This window comes from Mus caroli, unplaced genomic scaffold (assembly GCF_978045245.1).
Source record: "Mus caroli unplaced genomic scaffold, Mus_caroli_1 scaffold_12, whole genome shotgun sequence".
NCBI classification, from domain to species: Eukaryota; Metazoa; Chordata; class Mammalia; order Rodentia; family Muridae; genus Mus; species Mus caroli.
The window spans coordinates 35986864-36013591 of NW_028227267.1; the positions used below are offsets into that span (position 1 = coordinate 35986864).

Below are 26728 nucleotides of genomic sequence, written 5' to 3' on the forward strand. Positions count from 1 at the left end.
TCCAGGAACTCCTCTGCCTAGAAAGGAAAGCTAGCAGTGACCAACTGGGAGGGGGACAAGAGCGTGTGTCTGGATTGGAAGTGGCCACGAAGGTCACATCTGGCCTGGTCTCCTGACCTCCTGACCCCAGGGTCTGAGTATCTCCTGTGATTCTTGCCAGCATCCACGAGGCAGGCAAGAGAAAGAGTGCTTTGTGAAGGCCCTGCAGCAGAAGACAGACACAGAAGTGGAGCTTCACGAAGAAGCTTGATCCCAGGGCCACTGGAGTCTGAGGTCCAGTGGATGGAGAGCCATGATAATCCAGGTAAGTTGGCTTCTGTGGTCCCTCAACCAACACCAATGCTTTTGCCCAATGTCAGGGAACCATCTTTGTGACTCGGGGGTGCCTGGACTCCTGCCCCTTGACCTCCAAGAGCCCCACACTCCCATCTTAGAATGATAGGCTGTTGTTTTAGGTTCCTAAGTGTTCTTTCAATCGGAACATCGAGATTCTTGGAGCCCCGTTTTGTTCATGTCTTCAGCTAGCTGTTTTTGAGCACCCCTTTTGTGCTCCATATCATACTCATATTCCAAGGGTACCATGCCGGCTTTGCGGTTTTTTCTCACATGGGTGGGCATCCAAACTCAGGATCTGGAAGTTGTAATGAATGAGGGAAGGACTGGGAAGGGGAATCTGAGGTCACATGGTAAGATTCGGAAAAGGTGGGCTGGACTATCTATGTTTTCATTCACTTTTAAGTGTTGGCAACATGGCTTCTCTTGGATTAGTAAGACATTAATTGTTGAAACATTCAACTTTGGGTAACATGTAGCCCAGGTTTCTTGGGTAAGACCACCACTAGTCTACCCCCTCCCTACTACTTCTTTCTGAAGTTTCCTTCATGATGAGATAAAACTCATGAGAAGGCACAGTGAGCCAAGTTGTGTGTCTGACACCTGAAGCAGACGGCATTGTCTTCCTCTTTGTTAATGAATTGGCACTTACAAAAACAAACAAATAAAAAACCCCAAAACACTAAAATGTTTGTATAAAATTATAGAAAATAGCACCATGATCTTCCTAGCTATGAGCAATTGAACCTCATAACAATTAATTGAGACCAAACTATACAAAGATTTCTGCCTGGGAGGTGACAGAAAATTCAAAGATGCTGGTCAGACAGCTTAAACAAAACAGGAAGTCTCAGGTTCAGTGACAGACCTGGTTTCTAGGGAATATGTTACAGAAAGACTGAATAAAAAACAAACAAAACGATGCTGTCCCAATCAATCAATCAATCAATCAATAAATAAATAAAACAAAAAAAGAAAAACTGAACAAAATCTTACATAAATAACTGGAATTTCAACACACCCACCAATATATGTATTGGTACAGACATGCTTATGCCACACACAAACACATACTCTCTCTCTATAGATAGATAGATAGATAGATAGATAGATAGATAGATAGATAGATAGATAGATAGATACCACACACAAACACATAGTCTCTCTCTCTCTCTCTAGATAGATAGATAGATAGATAGATATAGATATATGTCGCTTTCTCTGTCTAAAAATCATAAGTGAGTAGAAAACTATGAGGAGATAACAATGGATGGTAGAGAAACAGTTGAATGAGGACTATGGAAGGCTTATGTTTAATGTGAGACGCTGGTCTCTGCTATCCATCCCTTGGGCACTAACATTTCTTAGGGGGCACAATTTTTAGACTAGGTTGAGAGTGTTAGTGAAATTTCATTCTTGAAGCCTCACATCTCTCACACCAACACTCAGCCTGAGAGAAGCTTTTCTCACATCCTGGTTGATCCAGTGAGCTCCAGAATATAAGCTCTAGGAAAGAACTCTAGCAACACTGACAGAAAACAGTCCTGACAAGTACCTGCTCAGGCTCTTTCAGTGTGAGCCAAGATTTAGGTCTGCGATGACACATCTGTTTGTAGACAAGGAATTGTCAATCCTTGCTTCTGTTGCTACATAAATTCCCAAAGGACATAATCAGTATCTACAGGAGACTACATTTCCAGTGTGCACCTAAAGTGATCACAGAGCTCATATGCTGTGCTGCTCAAAGTGAGGCTCCCTGTGTCTTCAGATCTTAAGTGGAACATACACACACACACACACACACACACACACACACACACACACACACACCCATAATCAAACACAATCAAAATGCCAAATGAACACACATTATCTGAGAGTATAGTGAATAAAATTTGATAAAAGCAGTGATGAACTATGGCCAATCCAGTTCTACTGAGAGAAAGTATGTGGGACCAGGCCCTTCCAACTGTTGAAAGGACCAGTTTAACCCAAATTACTTCCAGCTTAACTGCAAACATGATTGGCCATGAACACAGTGTACTTTGCATCTCCCCAAAACGTATACCTGCATAGGATTCTTACAATGCATGATTAAGGCTCACACACTTCAACCCTTATGCCTAGACTGTAATTCATACCACAGGCTCTGATTTACCTTTGGAGAAATCAAACTGCCTGAGTCCCATTTCACTCCTATCTGAACTTGAAGTTCTGTGTCGAAAATCCATTCAGCAAAATGAATTTGGATGTGTGGACAGCCTGGTGTTTTAGCCTCCTGTGATATGAGGGAATCTGAGGTTAACAGAGAGGGCCCAAGACAGTCAGCAAAGAACTGGGCATAATGACTACCTGTTGTTCAAAGCCTTGTTAGTGTAATTGGCTAGGATTCCCTGGAGTTCGTCTCTCTCATTTTTGATCTTCTGGAGAAACCTTTTGTGATTCTCCATCCTCCTCATTCTATGCTCCTGCTTATTGGTGGTGGAGGGTTGGGGTGATGCTTTTCCAACAGACCATGTAGGTTGAGATAATATGGCAGGTAATGGAGACAACATGATTTTCCTTTTTTTTGGGGCTCTTGTGACATTATTCATTTGTTGTGTTTTCTTGGGTATAATCACACTCATTCTGTTGGAATTTTGCTTCTAGTATCCTCTGTAGTATTGGATTAGTGGAAAGATACTGTTTGAATTTGTTTTTGTGGCAGAATATCTTAATTTCTCCAACTATGGTCATAAAGAGTTTTCTGGGTATAGTAGCCAGGGCTGGCTTTTGTGTTCTCTTAGAGTCTCTGCAAGACATTTTTCCAAGATCTTCTAGATATTTTCATTTCTGGTGACAAGTCTGATGTAATTCCCATAGGTCTTCCTTTGTATGTTACTTGAGTTTTTTCCCTTATAGCTTGTAATATTTTCTTTCTTTATACTGTACATTTATACTTTTGTCTAATATGTGACAGAATGATTTTCTGTATTGATCCAATCGATTTGGTGTGTTGTATGTTTCTTGTAAATTTAAGGCCATCTCAGCTTTAGGTTAAGGACTTTTAAAAATGATATTGTTGAAGATGTTTTTTCTGGGTCTTTGAACTGTTAACCCTCACCCACTTCTTTTTCTGTTATTCTTAGTTTTGTTCTTTTTTTGTGTACTGCATTTGCTAGATGTTTTGAGTTAGGAGTTTTTTACTCTTTGTATTTTCTTTGAGTGACTTTGTAATATCATCTATGGTATTTCCTTTGCCTGCAATTCTCTTTTCTATGTTCTGTTGGTGAGGCTTGCATCTGTAGATCCTGATCTCTTTTGTAGGTTGTCCTTTTCTAGGGTTGCCACATTTGTGATTTTTATAACTTTATTTTTACTTTTTCTTTATTGATTTTGTTATGTATTTCCAGTCCAAATTTTATCCTCCTTCTCAGTTCCCCCTCCAAAACCCCATCCCCTCCACTTCTAGCATTGCCTCTATTTATGAGGGTGCTCCTATACCCCCTCCTCCCCACACTCCTGCCTCAGTGCCCTGGCATTGCCCAACCCTGGATCATCATGCCTGTAGAGGACCAAGGGCATGCCCTCCCATTGATGCCAGATTAGGCATTTCTCTGTTACGTATCCAGCTGGAACTCTGGATATCCCCTCATGTACTATGTGCTTGGTGGTTTTGTGCATGTGAGTTTTGTGGGGCTCTGTTTCATTGATTTTGTTGTTCTGCTTATGGGGTTGCAAGCCCCTTCTCTTCCTTCAGTCCTTGTCCTAACTTTACATTCTGTGTTCCCTCGCTCGGTCTCATGTTTGGCTGCGTGCATAGCATTTCAAGAGACACCAACTACCAAAAGTTGCAGTTATGAAGTAGCATTGAATAATTTTATGGTATGGTGGAGGGAGTATCACCAAAACCTGAATAAGTACATAAAGGATATGCAGCATTAGGAAGGTTGAGAACCATTGCTGTATACTGATATACTGAATCACCTTCTGATTACCCATAATCCTAACTTGATATGAATGTTATCTATCGTTGTTATACTGTGTTTAGGGAAAAGCAACAAAAATGTTCCTCCACCTGTGGGAAAAAAAGGAGAAAGAGAGAGAGAGAGAGAGAGAGAGAGAGAGAGAGAGAGAGAGAGAGAGAGAGAGAGAGAGAGAGAGAGAGAATGAGAATATACCAGGCTCCTGACAGCATCAGATTTCTTGACATCAACAATAGTGACTTGGTTTGGTGTCTCCAGATGGAATGGATCCCAAGATGGGGCAGTCTCTGGATGGCCTTTCCTTCAAGCTCTGCTCCTCTCTTTATCCCTTCATTTCCTTTTGAGAGAAGGATTTCTGGATTAATACTTTTGAGATGGTTGGGTGGCCCCACCCTTCAAAGATTGCCATGCTTATCCAATAAATATGGTCTGTACAGTTCCTACTTCTTCTTTGTTTGGTATTTAGGCTAATGTCCTTCATGTTGGGTTCTGGGAATCTCTTGGGTCCCTGGCATCTGAGACTTTATAGTCGCTACACACAGTTCCCCCTCCCCAATGGCTACAGACCTCATTTCAAATGACTTTCCCTCTGTACTTCTTCCCCATCTCCTCCCATGTCCGAACCAGAACCTCCTTTACCTCCTACTCTTCTCTCCCTCCCAGATCCTTCTCTCCTCCTACTTCCAAACATTCTTTTCTTCCCCCTTCTGAGTAGAACTGTAGCATTCACACTTTGGTGTGATCTTCCTTCTTCTTCAGTTTCCCATAGTCTGTTAGTTGTATCGTGGGCATTCCATGCATTTTTTGAACAATTTCCACTTATCAATAACTACATACCATGTGTGTCCTTTTGTGACTAGGATATCACACTGAGATTGATATTTCAACTTCCAAACATTGGCCTTTGAATTTCATGAAGTAATGTTTTTAAAGCTGAGTAGTACTTCTGTACAATGTACCATATTTTCTGTATCCATTCCTCTGTTGAGGGACATCTGGGTTGTTTTGAGTGTCTGGTCATTTTAAATATGGCTGCTATGAACATAGTGGTGCATGTGTCCTATTAATATATTGGAGAATCTTTTGGGTATATGCACCATGGTGGTATAACTGTATTTGAGGTAGAACTATTTCTAACTTTCTCAGGAATTGCCAGATTGATCTCCAAAGTCGTTTTTCCAACCTGCAGTCCCAGCATGAATGGAGGAATGTTCTTCTTTCTTCACATTTTTGCCAGAATCACCTGTCAGCTGAGTTTTATTCTTGGCCCATCTGAGTGCTGTGAAGTGGAATCTTAGGGTCATTTGGATTTGCATTTCCCTGATGACTAAAGATGTTGAACATTTCTTTAAGTACATCTCAGCCATTCAAGATTCCTCAGTTGAGAATTTTCTGTTTAGCTCTGTACCCCATTCTTTAATAGGGTTATTAGGATCTCTGGAGTGTAAGTTCTTGAGTTATTTATATATTTTGGATATTGCCACGTACTTTGGTTGAGTCAGTTTGACATAGCGAAACCTGGGAAGCTGACCTATGAAGCAATGAGTTTCAAGGAAACTCTCTTCCTGGAGTCTGGCACTTTCTCCCCTAAATCTTTATAAACCATAAAATCAATCTTCCATCCCCGAATTAGCCTAGTGTATGGATTCACGTGTGCTCTATTTAGTATTACCTTAATGTAATGACTTTTAAGATTGAATTCTAACATAGCTAAAGCCTTTCCCAGTGTTCTAAGTTCCCAGATAGCAGCAAGGAGCTTAAACTATTCAGTAACTAATTAAGCACTGCAATAAAACAATAAAGCACTAGCCATTAGCTCAGTTATCTGCAGAAAGAGATTGGAATTCTCACTGAGATAGAAATTCTTTTTACAGACTACATTCCATGCCAACAGCAAGTTAATATACTATACTGATAAATGGGAATTCTCCAGACATAGATAAGAATTAACAAGACCTAAGAATTCCAAGGTCCTTGACACTACTTTATTCCTGAGGCCAGGCAAGAGTTAATACTCCCCTAGCCCATTAACATTAAAGTGTGAAACTCTTGCCTGGCACAGGGCTGATCCAAAGCAGGTGCTAATCTCTAATGTAAACATCATCCTTTTGAAGTCACTCCTCTTACATCTGGAGGGATGCTTATCTCTAATGTAAACATTTATCTGGTTCCTACAAATTCTTTTTATAGTCACTCCTCTTGCACCTGGAAAACTTCTATGTACCCTATCTGCTATGTTTTACAATTTATGATATTCGCTGTAATATATTTAGTCTAAGTTCGACCAGAAAATTACATTCAGATTCTGCACAACCTCTCCTGTGTATGACACTTTGTCACTCTATCCTAAGCTTTGCCCACCTACACTAGAGAACCATTTCATGCAGGCACGGGACCCAGAGGGTCTGCAGCAGGATAGTAGCCCTCTATCAGACGTAGGGTTGGTACAGATGTCTTCCCAATATGTGTGTGCAATTTTGTCCTTTTGACAGTAACCTTTGACTTACAAAGCTTTTGAATTTTATGGGGTCCCATTTGACAATGTTTTTTATCTTACAGCATGAGCCATTGGTGTCCTGTACAGGAACATTTCCCCTGTGCCAATGTGTTCGAAGTTCTTTACTGCTCTCTCTTGTATTAGATTCAGTGTATCTTGTTTTATGTGGAGGTCCTTGAGTGACTTGGAATTGAGCATTGTACAAGGAGATAAGAATAGATCAATTTGCATTCTTCTATATGAAGACTGCCAGTTGAACAAACACCAATTGTTGAAAATGCTGTCTTTTATCCACTGGATGGTGTTGGCTCCTTTGACAAAGATCAAGTATCATATGAGTGTAGGTCCATTTCTAGGTCTTCAATTCTATTCCATCGGTCTACTTGTCTCTCTATACCAGTACCATGCCATTTTCATCACTATTGCCCTGTGGTATATTTTGAGATCAGAGATGGTGATTTCCCCAGCCATTCTTTTATTGTTAAGAATAGTTTTTGCTATACTGTGGTTTCTGTTATTCCAGATAAATTTGAGAATTGCTTGTTCTATCTCTGTGAAGAAATGAGTTGGAATTGTGATGGGGATTGCATTGAATCCGTAGATTGTTTTGGCGAGATGGACATTTTTTACTATATTAATCCTGCTCATCAATGACCATGGGAGATCTTTCCATCTTCTACAGTCTTCTTTGATTTCTTTGTTCAGAGACTTAATGTTCTTGTCATTCAGATCTTTCCCTTGCTTTGTTAGAATCACACCAGGATATTGTTTGTGACTATTGTGAAGTATGTAGTTTTTAAAAATTTCTCCCTCAGCCTAATTATCCTTTGAGTAGTGGAAAGTTCCTGGATTGTTTGAGTTAATTTTATATCCATTGACATTGCTGAAGTTATTTATCAGCTGTAGGAGTTCTCTCCTGGATATTTTGGGGCTCATTTATGTGTAATATCCCATACTCCTCAAATTGTAGTGTCTTGAATTCTTCCCTTCCAATTTGCAACACTTTGATCTGCCTTTTTTGCCTGATTGCTATGGCTAAAATGTCAAGGACTATGTTGAATACATAGGGGAAGAGGGGGAAGTCTTTCCTTGTCTCTGATTTTAATGGGATTGCTTCAAAATTTTCTCCATATATTTTTATGTTGGCAACTGGATTGATCTATGTTGCTCTTATTATATTCAGATATAGACCGTGACTTTCTGATTCTTCCAATGCATTTATCTTGAAGTTGTATTGTATATTGTCAAACAATTTTTCAGCATCTGATGAGATTATCCAATATATTTTAAGATATTTTATATAGTGGATTACATTGATGGATGTCCATAATGAGTCATTCCTGCATTCGTGGGATGATACAGCATCTAATGAGATGATCAAGTAAAAATTTCTTAAATTTATTACATAGTATATTACTTTGATGAATTCCAAAACATTGAATCATTCTTACATCCTATGCATGATGACTATTGGATCATGGTGAATGATCATTTGCATGTGCTATTAGATTCAGTTTCCAAGAAGTTATTGTGTATTTTTGCATCAATATTTTTTATGGTTTTTATATGCTCAGTCCACTGAGTGGCAATATAAGAAGGTGTGGCCATGTTAGAGTATAGTGTGTGGTCAAGACCCTCACCCTAGCTGCCTGGACATTACTGTTCTATTAGCAGCCTTCACATGAACATGTAGGACTTTCAGCTTCTCCTGAATCATGCCTTTCTGGATGCATCCATGTGGCTACCTTGTTGGTACTTGACTGATCCTCTTAACCTGTAAGACATCCACATTGAATTGTAAGGGAAGCTGCAGTGCAGCCAGATTTGGAGGAGTCCCAAAACCCTCCTGGGACAACTAGTCATGGAGTATGTTCAGCAGCCATCTGTCTGCAGGAGTCAGGGTGTTGTTCAGAGTCACACTTCTTATCTAAAGCTTTGAAGAACCACCTATCTGAGGGCCAGAAGCTCTTGTGGGTATCTGCTGATGCAGAGTTAGAAACAGCTCTACTAAGTACTCAGCCTGATACACAGAGTCCTAAGAGTAGACACAGCAAATACAGAGGTCTGAAGGAAAGGACAAAGTACCCAAAATCTGAGTATCCAAGGCTGTACCCTCAGATTAGAAAAGAGAACAGAAAAAATGGAGAGAGAACCCAAATAAGTGGCAATGGGGAGAAGGGAGGCGAGGTGTTCCTGGTGGTCATGAACTCTGCACAGAGTTCACAGCTAATTTCAATGTGGATTATGAAAGTAGAAAATGTTCCCTTTGTTTTAGTACATTCACCTTGTTTGGGCAGATAATCCATGCAGGAAGGCTGAGAAAGGGCTAAGAAAGAAAGTTGACCTCAGAGAAACAGGAGGACTGGGGTTCTCTAGTGTAGTATACTGTAGTGTGGTGAGGGGTGGTGTGTTGTGGTGAAGTGTAGTGTACACTCGTGTAGTGTTTGCTGCTTGGTATACATGAGGCCCTGGGCTCCCTCTCCAGTTTAGCCCACTTAGAGAAGCTGAAGTTAGAACATCAGTTGCCAGATTTTATGAGGGTGATGGTGGACTGGGAGTTGCAATCTCAGCTACCAAGGGATTACCTCTTCTATAGAAATAGAGTAGATGAGATAGTTCTTGTAGAGACCTGAGTAGAAGGAAGGAGATGGGATTGTTAGATAACAGATGTCAAATTACAATAAGAACGAAGAAATTAATTCTAGTACTTAACATTGTAGAAGGGAAAGTTCAGTTCCCAGAAACTTATTATATTTGATGGAGAATTAAAGTAAAAATAGTTTCAAGTCTCCAAATGAGAAGATCTGACAGGGTGGACAAATGAAGAGACACTTCAGAAAAAGCATCTTAGGAGAGAAACTGTTTAGCTTCCATTTTCATGTGACTGCCCAGCATTGCAGGAAGTCGTAACAGGTGGTGCTTGAGAGTACTGGTCACATCACACTGACATTCCAATGCAGAGACAAATGAACACAGATATGCTCACTAGCTCGCTTGAGTGCTTACTTGTGTTCAGTTCAATTCTCCACCTTTATGCATTTCAGGGCCTCCTCCCTGCCTAGGGAATATTGCCTCTGAGAGTGGGCTGTGGTTTTTGATATCATTTAATTTGACTAAGAGAACCAACCCTAAAGATATGACCACAGGCCACCCATGGAAAAATCCCTTGTTGAGATTCTGCTCCGAGATTGACTCCAGGTTGTTTCCAACTGACAATTAAAGCTAATCTTCACAGACTTGGTTACAGCAAGTCCTTGTTTAAGAAAATCATTTCTATACTACAGGTAAGCTGATCCTTTTAAATAAACCAGAAACTAGTTACGAGCTTTTATATTCTGTCTATTTTGTGAAAGTATTTTACAACCCAACCCCCAGATTCTCCATAATCCATAATTTCTTTGCAAAAGAGTATTTAGCCCCTTTAAAGGTATCTGATGAGATGAATATTTTCAGGGTCGTATGGTAATGGTCATTATACCTAGGAGAAGAAAATTAAAGAATGTGGAACAGCTTCTACCACAATACCAACCAACAAGAAAACATTAGGTCAAAATGAAAATGGGAGTTGAAAGCTCCCAATGAAAAGAAATGATAAATGATTTGATAGTTGTACATTGTGTTCTTATATTGAATCTTCACAAAGGATAAAGTTGCATGCCAATTGAAAATCTTTAACATTGCCAACAAACGTGCTAGACAAACACCGAAGTGATCTTGGTTAAAACATATTTTCCTATATCCATTGCAGATATATAAAGTAGACATGTTCCCACAGTGGACAGCCAAAGTTGATCTCAGAGAAACAGGAGGACTGGGGTTATCTAGTGTAGTATACTGTAGTGTGGTGTGGTGCGGTGTGCTGTGGTGAAGTGTAGTGTATTGTCCTGTAGTGTTTGCTGCATGGTGTGCCTGAGGCCCTGGGCTCCCTCTCCAGTTTAGCCCACTTAGAGAAGCTGAAATTAGAATATCAATTGCCAGATTTTAGGAGGGTGATGATGGACTGGGATTTGCAATCTCAGCTACCAAGGGATTATCTCTTCTATAGACATTTGGTGGGTTGTAGTGGGCCAAATATCTCCAAGTAACTGCTAAAGAGCAATAGATATGTTCTCAACACACAGAAAATAATGAGATAGATGCCTGAATTGATGGCTGTGCCAGATACCATCTTCTTCAGCAATGTGGTCTGACCATTGACTTCCAGAAAGGAAGGAAGAGCAATGGACGCAGTCTTTAATGATTGGGTAGTGTGTATGAGACTCAGTGATGAGCAACTCCAAACAAGATAAGGCAAACCTGGCCCTGGGCTTTTCATTGGGTAGTATATTATGTTCAGGGGAGGAATTGTCAGAGCATAATAGGGTATTTTCATTTAAACCTCCTTTATATGGGTTTGTGTATTATAAAGCTTCTTAAATTGTAGGCTTACAGGTGGCCTTTCAAAAGTCTGCAGTCAGTTATCCCACCTCCATACTACTTCCTTGTCTTAGTGTTGTTTTGCTTTCTGGTCTGCAGCACAGGTGTGGGAAACCAACTGGGCAGACCAAATGCAGACATGGTAGATTGTATGTATCCTAAGCCCACTGTCTGGTATTGACCTGGATTGAAATGCAATTACACTACTTAGGGGGTGGAAGAATGTCGCCTTGGGCATGGGAGGTGGAAGCTGGGGTTCCCTGACACCTTGGAGTCCATTTGACAATGAAAACCACAGGCAAGAGTAGAGAATGGAGGTTCTGAATTCCATGGGCCTATGTTAAGGAGTCTGGGGTCAGGGACCCAGGAAATCCTGGACATCCAGACAGTGCTGGGTTGCAGGGAGTTTATAGCAGGTTAGAGCCTGCTGGCCTGCAAGGAGACCAGGCCAAGGGGTCTCAGAATCTTGGACATGCAGGTACTGCTAGAAGTCACAGAGGAGCTGAGCATGTAGGAGGCCAGCAGGCTGAGAACTAGCCCTGAAAACAGGGAATGGGGAATTCTGGGTTAGCTCAGAAGTGGCTAGTCCAGGAGTATTGAGGGTCCTTCTGTTGGAGACTTAGATGGCATGGCTCTGTAGGCAAAGGCTTTTTCTCCATATAACCCACAGTTGGTTTGATGAGAGAGACAGTCCTTGGTTCTAAACTGTTTATTGATTGTTTTTCATGGAAATGAAAGCATAACACGTCTTGAGGTTAGACTAGAAGGTAAGTACCTTCTGAGGAAGGAATGTCCAGGAAGGGAAGCTTATTGACTAAACCCTACCATCTTCTAGGTACCTCATTAGTATGGGGAACCTTATTCTGTTCTAAATGACCACAGGCCATGTACCTATGTAGAGATTTTGGTCCCATGAAAGAGGCCTGGTAGGAAGCAGGTGACACTTTTGCCATCTACTGTGGGTCTGGGACTTCCAACCCACTCAACCTTACCAAATTCCTGACATGGTGGTCTACTGTCCCAGGTCTTTGAGTTTTATTGATGTGAGGAGACACCAGGACCAAGGCCACTTTTCATTGGGACTGGCTTATAGGTTCAGAGGCTCAGTCCATTGATTTCAAGGCAGGAAGCATGGCAGCATCTAGACAGACATTACTTTGGAGAAGAAGCTAAGAGCTCTATATCTTATTCCTAAGGCACCAAGAAGACTGTCTAACTGGTGTTTAGTAGGAGGGTCTCAAAGCCCACCCTCCACACTGACACACTGTTTCTAACAAGGCCACAACTCCTAAAGGTACCACTCCCATGATCAAGCATATTCAAGCCACCACACTCCTCTGCAATCTCCCAAGATACTTACCTCACTCTGTCCTACTGTTTTCCTTTTTTCTCCTTCACAAATTATGTGTTCTATTATTTTCTTTCAATATCCTCCTATAACCCAACACTAGTGCATTACCTTTTATGGATACTGCAGTTTAAATACACATCTCTATACATTCAAAGTTACCATCCACATAAGACACATCATGTGGTATTTGTCTTTTTGGGTCTGGGTTATATCACTCAGAAAGATTATTCATGTCTCCATCCATTAACCTGTAAATTTCATTTATATTGTCACAGTTCATTACCATTGTGTATATGAACCATATATTCATTATCCTTTCATCAGTTATATTTACGTCTGGGTTGTTTTGATGTCCTGCCTATTGTGAATAAAGCAGCAAGGAACATGAGCACCTCCGGGTGTCTGTCTTAGGATAATGCCTTTGGCTATATGCCCTGGAATAGTGTCTGAGTCTGTGTTCACTTGCTAGAAAGGGACAACAGGACCATGATAGGTCCTTTTAAGGAGAGCATGTAAATGGGGGTCTGCTTACCATTTCAGAATTTTAGTACATTTTTGTCTTGACAGAATCATGCACAGGCAGACATGGTGTTGGAGAAGTAGCTGAGAGTTCTGGATCTGGATCTGCAGGAAACAGGGATACTGGCCCTGAGCTGGACTTTTGAAACTTTAAAGCCCACCCCCACAGAAGGCTACAGCTCCAAATTTGATCAAATAGTGCTATACCCTGTTAACCAAGTATTCAAATCTATGAGCCTATAAGGGTTCTTCTCATTCACACCACCACAAATAGTACAGCTGGTTCATATAGAAGATCTATCTCTAGTAATGTTTTCCAGAACATTTCTCCTGTTTTTCATAATGACTGTACAGGTGAATATATGTTCTCTTACCCCACACTCATGCCAACAGTTGTGGTCCTTAGTCTATTTGTAATAGCCATTCTGACTGCAGTAAGATACAAGGTTAAAACTATTTTAATTTGCATTTTCCTATGAGGAAGGATATTAAATATGTAAATACATATCTATGATCCATTTCTTTCTCTTTCTTGAAGATTCTGTTCAGTTCGACAGAACATCAGAAGGGAGTATGTTTGAGACTGGGACTCTCTAGTTACCCCTGCTGTCCCAGAATCTAGTACATAGACTAGACTGTCCAGAGGCTCATGCAGTTCTTCTTGCCTCTGCCTTCTGACTGCTGGGATTACAGGTGTGCACTACCATGTACAGCCATAGAACATTTTGAAATGTTTAAATTTATAATGTTTTAATATTTAACAGGCAGGTTTCCTGTTGTTTGGTTTTAAACACCATCAGATTGTCTAGAAATGAACTCTCTGTCATATGTATACTTAGTAAAGATCCTCTCCCATCTTGTAGCTGATCTTTGCATTGATTAAGTTTTTCTTTTGCTTTCTTATTCACTGTTTTATTGCTAGGACACATCTTGACCAGGATAACGTATAAAGAAAATATTCAATTGGGGTTGACCTACAATATAAAAGTGTGATCCAGGATTGTCAAGTTGGGGAACGTGGCGGTAGGCAGGCAGGCATGCATACAGGCATCATAAAAATAGAGGAGTAGATGAACTTGCATCTGATACATATAGAGGAGGCAGAGGAAAGAGATAGATAGATACAGATTGACAGACAAACAGAAAGACTTAGGCAGAGACAGAGACATTATAGACTGAGATATAGAGAAAAAGAGAGAGAAACATAGTGAGATCAATAGAGACGGAGAGATAGTGACAAAGACAGGGACAAAGACAGAGGCAGGGATTGGCATGAGCTTTTGAAACCTCAATACCAACCTCCATTGTCACAACTCCTCCAGCAAGTCCATATCTACTAGTCCTTTGTAAAACAGTTCGATGAAGTAGGTATCAAACATTCAATTCTGAAATGAACTTTGAAGGTCATTTTAATCCCAATCACTTCATTTATAATTCAGAAGATTTTAATTACTCAATGTGAATATTTTTGTTTCCTGAGATGTATTAGAGAAATACTGTTGTGTTTCTAATTTGTTTGTCTGACGTGGTCATCCAAGAGAGTACATTATGACTGTAGCTAAATTTTTTACTATAGAGATAGAGCAAGGATAGTTTTTCCATCCTGACCTCGGGATCCACATAGTTTGATACATTATCCACATCAAAAGCTCAATTTTATGTGGAGATCCGTCTGGCTGGGCACTACTTATGAAGCCTAAACAACATAATACTTGAAGAGTCCCATTCCTGCCTAAAACTTCTAGTGTTACAGGACTATGTATGAACCACACATAAATGCAGAATATCCTTATAATAGAAATAATTAGAGATGATGTTTTATCCATAACAATACACTAATTTTATTCAATAAATTCTTAACGTGGGGAGTCAGTTTATACAAGATATAGACTTAGCAAAATGCAAATTAATTACATTAACAAAAAGATAATGAATATATAATGAAACTTCAAATGAAAACACAGGAAAACCAAAGACCCAAAGAAATCAACACTCTAACCAAAAACCAAACAAAATAATTAAGCTAAACATCATTCTCTTGCTGCAGATGTTCAGCACAGACCCACAGCCTATTGCTGGCCTTGGTGAAATAGTGCAAAGGCAGTCACTGATGGTAATAATCTGTTGAAGATGAATATAGGCATGCCTCATTGGGGTGGGTGTTCTGCTCATGGACTAGTCCTTCAAGGCTAACATGAGAGATGTTACAGGTGATACCTTAAAGTTTTTCAAATTCACATGACTGACCACTATGAATTATATCTTGATGACCCAACAGGACCTGCCAAAATTGGCATTGTCAGAGTCCTGCTGGATGCCCAGCAGATCTTGATGTATCTCAGTACTTCTCTGAAGCCTTCCAAACAGGCAGTTTTGCTGGATGAGAGGCTAGAAAAAATAAAGGCCTCATTACCCATAGCAAACTAAAAAAGAAGAAAATGCAGCCCAAGATTGCCATGGTTACAAGGATTAGATGCAATGGTGGTTAATTTGCTTTGCACATCCAGTGCTCCTGGTGAACAGTTATGTCGGAGCAAGATCTTGACCTGGTCTCTGATCTGTTTGAGCTTCTGCAGAATATTTCAGACCTATGGGAGGAAGAGAAAAAAGCCTGGTGAGATCTTGCCATGTCAGCGATCCAAGAAACACCAGCTTTACTCATCAGGATAATCTAGTATGACCTTTCATTTGAGATCTTTCCTGTATCCCCATAGGAGAAGGGGCAGAGAGAACCTGGGCCTGGATGTTTTTCTCAAATGTAAAAAATTGCTTGACACTTAATTGTGAACTACACACTGTGCTGGAGTTAAAGTAAAACACCACATTTCTCCAATAGTCTAAATGTTTATATTGAAAAATAAGTGTGTATCAGTGTCTGAATCTAACATTGAACAGAGGCCTTCTAAGGAGCCTAGCAAACTTTGAAGTGAAGGCTCTTATTATTTCTGGAGTGAAGATTCCTTCCTTGGCTCTCCTTGTGAACCCCTATATCTGGGAATCCCCAGAGAAACCATCTCACAGGAAATCCATGCACACTGAAAAGATACTGTAATCAGCAAGAGTGTGCTTCATGCAATTCTTCCCAAGGGTAAGCATTGAACTCTAAAGTGGATACTCATGAAGGAAAAAACAAAAGCAAAACCAAAAACCAATAGCCCTGCTATGTGTATGGCTCCTTAGATACTGCCATCCTGTACTAGTACTTCATCTTGGAGACATCGAAAGGACACTGCATCTTTTCAGCCAAGCCATGACATACAGGCACACCCTTACACACGTACACATACACAATAAAATTGGAGCCTGCCCTTCTGTCCTAGGAGAGGACAGGCCCAGACCCCTCTGGATGAGTTGCCATAGAGCAAAACAGAGGGCCTGGTTCCTAGATAATTCAGGAAATGGCATCCTGAGTCACCTCTCCATACCATAGAGCCTCTAGGGGTTTCTGTCAGGGGTCCAGGATCTCCTCTGCCTAGAGTGGCAAGCTAGAGGTGGCCAACTGGGATGGGGAGGAGAGGGCATGGCAGAAATCCAATTTCTCCAAAAGAGGGTAACTCCACAGAAAGTCTTGGAAATGATCACAGAAGTGTAAAACTGGATGAGACATAGGAGAGAGCCTGGATAAGGTGCAGGATGGTTACATACCTACAGGTGGTTTTTTAATACCATAAATACCATCAGGCTTGACTGTCTTTATGATTACACATTAGGGCATTCTGCCCATGATGCTTCATTCATCCTACCTGCTGCTGCTTAGTATAGTGGTCTTTGATCTTCTGGCTGCCTTCTTTACATAGTATTTTTGTTGCTATGTTGCATTCTTCCAATGCAGTCTGATCCCATACCAGCTGTCTGTTCTCACTCCTCAACATCCTGACTTTGTGCTGGATGAGCTTAGATTCAATCAGGAGGTGGCAGTTCCTGAAGCTGAGACACAAACAAAACATGGTGATTACAGGCAGCATCCATCCATCTTCCTCCCATTCCTCCAAGCACCATTCCTTCTTCATGGGCCCTGATCCCCAGACAGCCCCAGACAAGTATCCAGATTGGCCATAAAGGGAGATCAAATCCAGAGGACTGCCACTTTCCAGAAGACCCAAGATACTTTTGAAAACCCTGACACCAACAGGGACTCATGTATCTCTCAGAAAAGAACATGGTGTCTATATGTGCTTATGAGTCTGTGGTATTAAAAAACCACCTGTAGGTATAGGGAAAAATTCTCTAGGAGTGAAGAGACCCAAGCATCACACTATCTTTCTATGTTTCTCCTGGAAACCCCATCTATGAATCTACTTTCAGAGCTCAAGAGGTCCAAGGTTGATTGATATCTCCATCATGGTAGAAAACTTTCAATCTTGAGGATACTGTGTTGGAAAGGACAGTGACTTGAGGGGCTCCCAGACTCTTCACACTTGGTCAAAATGACTCTAAGATGTTAAAATCTTAGTGCCTCATTTGAAGGAGGCAGGCTTCCTCTTTAGAGACTAAGAGTATAGAACCTGAGCCCCATGTTAGTTCAAAGACAAGGATTGTCAGACATATCCTGGGCCTATTTCTTGGGTCATGACCCTGTTAGTCACTCACCAGTAGAACTGATTTTCTTTAGTCAACTCCTTGCACTTGGACAAGGCCTCACTGATGTCCTGGGGCATTCTCTTCAGGTCAGTCATCACCTGGTCATGTTGCATCTCAAGCATATATGTCTCAAAGTTGATCCTGTGGGAGGGCATGGCCCAAGCAACAAATTGTCCCATGAACTAAGGATACAAGGATCATTTCAATTCAAGCTGAATCATGCTCTACCCTACCCCATATATGCCACTGGACCTAGCTCCTTATTACCTTTTCCACTTGGTGCTTATTAAAATTATTGCTCTTCAGCTTGGGCCATTAAGCCCAGGGAAGAAAAGGCAGGGTGCTGATCTGCTTCAGCTCCCTGAAGGGGTTTGAAAGAATAGACTAGCTCTCCCAGAACTTTCCAGGAATCTGTGTCACAGGCCTGGGTCCACGTTAAATCTGTATGATTCTCCTCCTGGTTTTAGACAAGGAATTCCCAATCCTTGGTTCTATTGCTACAAAAATTCCCAAAGGACATAATCATATCTACAGGGAAAAGCCTTTATAACACACCAGGAGATTCCAATGTGCATTCACGGTGAGCACAGAGGTCAAGTCCTCTGCTACTCAAAATGAACCTCCCTGGCTTCCTCACTGTTATTGCCTGGAAATGGAGTCTTGCAAAACTCAATGATATATCACATGACACAGACTCTCTAGATCTTAAGCTGCACTCACAGGAACACACACACACAGGAACACATACACACAGGAACACACACATCCACAAAGGCACACTCAAGCTCACATGCAAACAGTATCTCTCTCAGTCTCTGTCTCTCTGTCAGTATCTCTCTCTGTCTCTCTCTATCTCTTTTACACAAACACACACACACACACACACACTCACACACAGACAGACGCAAGACACAAGACACACACACACAAGACACACAACACAATCAGAATGCAAAATAATTAAAATTATTTGGCTTTATCTGAGAGTATAATGAACAAAATTTGAGAAAAGCAGTGATGAACTGCAGCCAATCCAGTCATACTGAGAGACAATATGTGGGACACCCCGCTCCAGCTGTTGACAGGACCAATGGGATCCAAATTATAGCCTGGTCAATTATGGAAAGGATTGGCTATAAACAAACTTTACCTAGCAACTCCCACAAACCAACACCTGTGTAAGCTTCTTAAATGGCAGGATGAGAGCTCACACATTACTACCTTCATCCCCAGACTGTGATTCATGCCACAGCCTCTGAATTACTTTTGGAGGAATGAAAAGTGCCTGTAACCCCATCTCACTCCTATCTGAACTTGAAGTTTTGTGTCGACAGTCCAATCAGCAAAATTAATTTGGATATGCAGACAGCCTGGAGTTGTAGCCACCTGTGGTATGAGGGAATCTGGGCTTAACAGGGATGGCCCAAGATAGTCAGCAGAAAACTGGGCATAAAGACTACCTGTCATTTAAATCCTTGTTAGTGTAATTGGCCAAGATTCCCTGAAGTTCTTCTCTGGCATTTTTTATGTTCTGGAGCTCTCTTTTGAGCTTCTCCAACCTCTCACATCTCTTCTCCTGCTCATTGATGGTGGGGGTTTGTGGTGATGCCTCCCCAACAGACCCTGTAGGTAGAAAAAACACTAGTAACCTTGTAGAGATAATAGGGCAGGGAAAGGGAAACCATGCTTTGTCCTACACAGAAGCCCGAGGAAGAGGAAAATCTAGAGACACCTAGAATCCCTGATAGTGCATCATAGGTTTCTTCAAGCTGGGCTCCTCAGCTAGGTCCCTGTTCACAACCACCATCACTAAACATATGCCTGACTTCCTTTTGTAATCGCCCTAGCCCTGAAATGCATAAGCTGCTCCAGGCAAGAATAAATGGATGGCATTGTCAGCTCATATCTGACAACAAATCTGTACCTCTTAGCATACTAGCCAACATTTTTCTAGTCTTCTTCAAATGCATGATGAGAGCTCATACACTACTACAGGAACCCCAGACTATGAATCAGTCCACATCATGTGTGTTCCATACCAAAGTGTCTGAGACCTTGATTCATAGGCAGGGGAATAGCCCTCTCTGTTCTTGGCATCACATGCTCATGTATCCTAGAGGAAACTATATTAAGATGAAGTACATGAACACTCTATCCTGAGAACAACACTTTTCTATTCTCACAGAGCTTGCTCTGCATAATTTTCCATTCAGGAGGAAATTAAGATCTCTCAGCAAAGCAACTGCAGGCTTTTGAATATCAGGCTGTCTGTAAAACTAATCATCAGATATTCTTGACTCTGGTTCTACCATTGAAGAATCTGAAGTATCATAATCCCTATTCCTGGAAGGACCAGCTGAAGCCCACATACTCTAGGCAGCTCCCCGAACCTTGCCCAGGACTCACTGTGCCATCTCCATGACCAGTTGTTTCTTGCCCTTTCCCACACTGACGGGCGGCTGGACTCTTTCTGCCTTACTCTGGTGTCTGAGTGTATTCTATTCTCTCTCCGAAATACCCTGAGGAGCATGGACAACATGCCTCCTTGGGAACCCATGAGGATCTGAAGGAATACCCCACAAGCTGCTCTGGTTACCACAACAGTGGTGACATCACAGAAGATTCTAGGGTTCTCTTGGATACAAGAGATTGTCTGGGAAGTGACTACTGATGATGTCATCTGGAACTTCCATGGCCTACTGGCTTACCAGCTTGCCCCATCTTGACCAGTTTCTGAGGTGCCCTTTCCTGGAGTTTCTCTTTTGCCCCTTGGGATACCTCTTGGCAACTTCTCCTTCCAAAGCTAGAGATTTCTCTCTGCTTCACTACAAGTCCAGTGCATTGAATGGGGAGAGTTTGTTAGTGCATTGGAATGGGTCGCTCATCTTTGTTTGGATCCTTTTATGAGGGAGATTCTTCTCCAATATAAATCTACTTCTGGGGTCCATTCATGGAACAAACAATCGATTTACCCAGGTGTCTCTGTTTCCCAGAGGCCAAAAACCTACTCCTGCACCTTTACTCTTACACAAGTTGGATTATATGTTTTAGAGTGCAACTGCCTTGGGAGGAGACACTGTTTCAATATATTGATCCATGTGATTTCACACAATCTCTGATTTACAACCCCTTTTCTTTGCAATGAAAACTCCCATGTACTTGGCAATAGAAGAAGTCACTACAGGGGCAACATCAAATTGTAAATTTTATGTCCCTTCTTCCAGAGCTAAAATCTTACATTCTCTCTATCTCCAAAACAACCAGACAAAATAGGCATCTCTGAACAAAGGCCAAGAGGGACATTGAATGGCTGCTTCCTGGTCCCATTAGCTCTCACTTCTCCAGTATCTACCTTTGTAAGTTCCCAGTTCCAGGCCTGAGTCTGTTGGGGGTTGGAATATGATCCTGTATTCATGATATACCTAAGACTCAATTGGATGGATAGGGGATGAATGGCCTCGGGTCCATTTTAATGGATTCATAATTTCAGAAAGGGCTCTCTTTGGCATTGACATCAGTGCCTTCTGCCTTCTTGACCTGGGTGTGCTGAGTGCATGGTAAAATGCCACCTAACCTCACAGGTGTAAGAGTGTAGATATCATGCAAAGCCTTTCCACATTGATTGTGTTGTCTTTGGCTACCACCTTCGGTTATGGAATATCACTACAACAAGGCCCAAAGGTGTCTGGGGAGATGGTGGGGTAGACAGAAGTATACTCTCTCTCTCTCTGGTAGTCAAATGAAGAGCCTTTATGGAGAACTGGAGAATATGGCTAATGAAAAAAATAGTTATATTTTGACTAGCTGATGATATCTGAGCCTACAAAGCTATGGGGCAGGCATTCCAATAGAATAGTATAGGGATGAGTTCCTCCCTGTATTGGGTACAATAGGCCCAAAGTAAGAAGGAGGCTCAGTCCCTGAACTCTTCTGAGAGATTTGTAGTGTTTCCGTTAAGGAACTCTTCTTTACTTTCATGAGACCAGAACTCTGAGGTCTGCATATACCATGAAGGTTCCCATCTATTCCTAAATCATTCACTGTTTATTGACAGCTTTTGGCTATGAATGCTCTGCTATAGTTTGACACAATTCAAAGGGTGTGGTATAATTATTGGTCAAGTACCTTGAAGAGCTCCTCAGCTACTCTTTTAGAAGTTTCAGACTAGTGGATAAACGCATAGAAGGTTTCATTAAAAAAAAACAGCATGGACTCTTACTCTCCCCCACCAGAACACACATCAGTGCAGTCAGTTTCCCACATTTGACCATTGTTTGGCCCCTCATATGTTCTCACTTCTGGCCGAAGTATCTGTCTTTACATGTATTTTACTATTAAGATGACATATTGCTTGGAGGAATTGAGCCATGCTGTTAAGTCCAGTTATACATACCTTGTTATGAGCAACTTAGAAAGTAGTGTGTATGCCAGTCAGGTAGTCTGTTGAAGGTTTGTTTCCAGAAACTTACCAGTATTTCCTGGCAGAGTGATCATTCCCTCTGGTGTCCACCACCAAATTTTGGCTTCAGCTATCTTTTAGATATTTTTACATCCCTTATTTCCCCTTGTTTATACAATGGATTCTCAGGCTGCAGTGGGTCACAGTATGTCAACTGAATGTCAGTAGATTCCACTGTTTTTTGTTTGTTTGCTTTTTGATTGGTTTATTCGAGACAAGATTTCTCTGTATCGCCTGGCTGTCCTGGAACTCACTCTGTAGACCAGTCTGGCCTCGAACTTAGAAATCTGCCTGCGTATGCCTCTCAATTTCTGGGATTAAAGGCATGTGCCACCATGCACAGTTTACACTGATCTCAAACAATTTTTGGCATGCCAACTCAGTGACCTGATTACTTGTGACCACAAGGGGGTCATTAAGTTGATGTGCTTTGCCTTGAAACCAAGAGTATCATGGAGGAATTCAAAGAGTTTCCAGGAGAGCCAAGAATTCCTCTTTGTTTTTAATGTTCTTTCTGTGAGCAGTGATGAGCTCTCCTTCTCCATAGATCATAATATCCACATATTTATTAAGTAAAGCATATTGACATTCCTGGTAAGTGATGACAGGTCCTTTCTTTCACCATAGATTTGGTCTATATATTTTGGGGCCAAATATTTTCACCTGCAATATCTCCTGAAGTCCCTGTGTACCTGGTTCCATATTTAATTGAGTTGTTCCCATCCATGTAGAACATTCACTCAGAATCTTTCATGGGATGTGGGGGTGTCCAATATGTTGAGACCGATCTGTTTCTTCATGTTTGTTTCCTCATACAATTATTGATGAGCTTCTGTGGGTCTTCATCTGTCAAGATGTTAGCAGACGTGATGACAGTGGGTTTTTCAAACTAGACTCCAGGATAGTCAAAGAGTAGGACTTTGACCCTTGCTTTGAACAGCCAGAATTTTGGTGTTGCTTTGAGAAGAACCTCAACTGCATGGGGTGATGTAAATATAAGATGCTGACCCAGAGAGAACTTCTCTGTTTCTTTCACTAGATAGTGGGAACCACCACAGCTCTAAGACAAGAGGACCAGCCTGAGGATAAAGGATTCAATATCTTGACAGGTCTATTAGAAACTTCTCACAGACCTAGTATAGTACTTCAGTCTTACCCAAGGTGCTCTTGAGGGTCATTGCTCTTCATTTGGTTCTCAGGCTCTGCTGTTCTCTGGGCAAGATAATAAGTTTACTCAGTACTAATAGGACCTTCTTTGAAGGAACAAGGATGTGGCATACAATTGGCTTGGGTAGTCCAGATACAGCCTTTTTGCACATGATACTTGATTGCTTAGTTCAGAGGATATTTGCTCTTTGGGCCATGCTCTTCCACAGGATGAACATTGAATTCACCATCATTAAATCACAACATGAGAAGACAATGTTGGATATGGAAAAAATGACCCAGTCAATAAGTGATATCATAGAGAAGTACAAGGAACTCATAGAATATAACTATTCCTGCAGGTGAGTCCCTGACACAGGTAAGGAGAAACACTAGGCAGGGAATGCTGGTGGCCTTCTAGGACTTTGAACAAAAATAAGGGCTCTAGTTCTATACTACCTGTTTCTTTTTTTAAAAAAAATTATTTATTATATGTGTAAGTACACTGTAGCTGTCTTCAGACACCCCAGAAGAGGAGGTCAGATCACATTACTGATGGTTGTGAGCCACCATGTGGTTGCTGGGAATTGAACTCAGGACCTCCAGGAGAGCAGTCAGTGCTTTTGACCTCTGAGCCATCTCTCCAGCCCCACTATCTGTTCCTTAATAGGAGCCCTCCCTTGAGGCAAGGGTCTTGGATTTGTACCTCTTGGACTCAGTTTTCTTCAGTGTGACGAGTGTCCAAGACACTCCAAACTTTATTCTTCCAAATTCAGGATCCTCTGCATAGAAACCATTTCCACCATGCTGGGAATATCAAGCAACCCTGAAACTTTAGGATTCTGACAGCAGATTCAAAGTTCTGGGATCCATGACAAAAATGGAAAGAGTTTATACCTGTTGGGTCTTCTCTTCTCCCTCTGAATGTTTTTGCCCTTTCCCTGCTGATTATTTTCTGGTACCCAGACATATAAGCAACCATGAGGAACATTTCCTCTTCTGTGATGTATATGGAAAACTGTTGGTGTTATGGTTTTCCGAAGTCCTTTGAGTCTTGTGGCATGTGGCTGATCTCTGCATTTGATCTACCTCGATTTGGTTTATACATGTTGGGTCTTCTCTTCTCCCTCAGAGTGTTTTTGCCCTTTCCCTGCTGATTGTTTTATGGTACACAGACATATAAACAACCACAATATTGGTGATACGGTTTTCTGAAGTCCTCTGAGTCTTGTGAAATGTGGCTGATCTCTGTATTTGACCTACCTCTATTTGGTACTGATGGGTATAGTGTGGACTCTAGTCTGAGGCTGTCCAGGGATCAGGACTCTTGTAGGGATCCTAGTTCTTAAAAGAGTGGCAGAGAAATGTAAGCTTGCTTGAAATGACCATTTTTTGTTTCTTTGTTTGTGGATCAGCTTCAGGCACTGTTACCTCCTGAATGACAGCAATTAATTGAAGGAAAGAGTAAGGATGTTGCTGAATGAGAACAGGAAGCTGCTGGAGGGGCAGGCTGAACAGGAAGCATCCTATGGTGAAGAAAAAGGTTCTGTGATGAGGCCAGCAAGAACATCTTTGTCACAAGTACCAAGCAGCAGCAGGTAGGGTGATGTGTATCAGAGGCAGATTGCCCTCATGGCTCACTATAAACAAAGACAGTCCAATGTAACAGTCCACCAACTTACCAGGCACTTGCCTATGTCTTCTCCAACTGTTTATTTATGGGATCATCTACAAGGCTTTTTGTGGAGGTAGCCTTTATCAAGAAACTGTTAGTTTGAGAAGTAAATTTTTCTGTTCTACTAGAATCTGCAGTTCACTGGGGGAGATAAGTTGATTACACATCACAACTCTATATGACATTGAGTTTGAAGGGTGCTGTGTTGGAGCCCTTCTTTAGAATAGTAGAGTGCTTTGCAGGAAGATGTAAAGGCCTTCAAAAGTTTTGTGGGGAGCATGTAGATTTCAGGTAGGAAGTAGTTTGGAAGGATGAGAGCTTAGTGGGATTGAGAAATAAGTGGATTTCATTGTTGCCTTTTGGAAGTTTTTGCCCCCCACCCCTACCCTTTCCCCTGTAGATCTTGATTCACACTGAGTGAGCCTGAGTAGCAGCTTGTCAGTCCTATTTTCTTTGAGTGCTGTTGGAGTTGGAGTTCCTGGGCCTTGTGGTCTGGAGCTGGCTTGATGAGCAGGGATGTAGGAAAGGCTTCTCACAATCTCACTTTGTGTGAGAGTTTTGAGACTTCATGAAAAAATTTCACTCTATATGCTCCTCATTCTGACCAAGAAGAATGTTGTCTAGATCTTTCTATTTCCCCAGTAAGAATACCAGAGATGTGTTTCTCAGTTGAAACATCTGCTCTGCATTGTCTAAATTTTTGTTCCACTAGCATGACAGATTCTTCATTGTTTTTTGCTCCCTTATGATTTTATGGGTGTGTGTGTGTGTGTGTGTGTGTGTGTGTGTGTGTGATTATGGATGCTTATGCCAATCTGTACCTTTGTGGGTATTTTGTAAGGCCAGTTAAGGACATCTGATTTTGTGTAGTCATTCTCTAACTTGGTTCTTTGGGCCTACGTCTCTCAATAAACCTGATACTTCCTGTTGTTTGATGTCCAGTAGAGTTTTCATTTCCTGTCCACTACCAGGTGGAGATTGTCTCTTATTTAAACCAACAAATCATTAAACAATAACACTATTTTTAAAATTAGTATAACATTTATAATTTTTCCTGCTTCGAGTTATTGCCTGGGCTATTCTGGCTTGTCTTATTGGCTTAACCATGGGCATACATAGAAGCCTACAGTGCTCACTCTGCTGACATTGTTTTGCTAACTATATTTTGGGCATGGCTTTGTTTCAGGATAGATTCTCAATCAGAGTTGTGCAGAGTGCTGCATTTCAGAAATGTCACAGCAGGTCATTTAACTAGAATTCTCCTGACTAATTTTGAGGATGATTTAATATAATATAATAAGTAATGTGTTGAAAAGATCCTGAGTAATGTCCAAAAGTCACAGTCTTCCTCAGATGCTAAAAAGGACTCAGTGTAGGTTTAGTGAGAGGGCCTTGATGTGTCAAAACGGGCTTAGTGGAGGCTATAGGTAGAAAGCTCTTTCTTGTCAATTTAGTGCTGTGTTGTCCAGGATATCTGTGTAGAGCTTATAATTTCCTGGTAGGACAGCAAGTATTTGCATATAAAATATTCCTGAGGAGGAGATAAGTACAGGTCAGGGCTGCAAAGCCCCCTTAAGTCTAAGAGCCTTGTGCACATCATAGGTCCCACTACATGCTCATACAATAGAAAATATGCTAGATAAGAGCAAGAATTTCATTGTTGTATGTGTGTTTGTGTCAGTCTTTTTGTGGTATGTGGTGTGTGTGTTGGTGTGTCTGTGTGTGTGTATGTGTGTGTGTTTGTGTACCAGCTATGACTCAGAGTGTTTATTCTAAGTTGTGTGTT

The 26728-nt window shown here is 41.3% G+C and overlaps 2 long non-coding RNA genes across 2 annotated transcripts in view; both read left to right on the forward strand.

Annotated features, from left to right (window-relative positions):
• LOC147001726 (uncharacterized) lies at nt 1-24860 on the forward strand. Its single transcript, XR_015044619.1, has 3 exons — nt 1-304; nt 23498-23629; nt 24683-24860. It is a non-coding gene; the product is annotated as an uncharacterized LOC147001726 (long non-coding RNA).
• LOC147001723 (uncharacterized) overlaps nt 1-26728 on the forward strand; it is a 227414-nt gene that overhangs the window by 146521 nt on the left and 54165 nt on the right. The window lies entirely within an intron of this gene.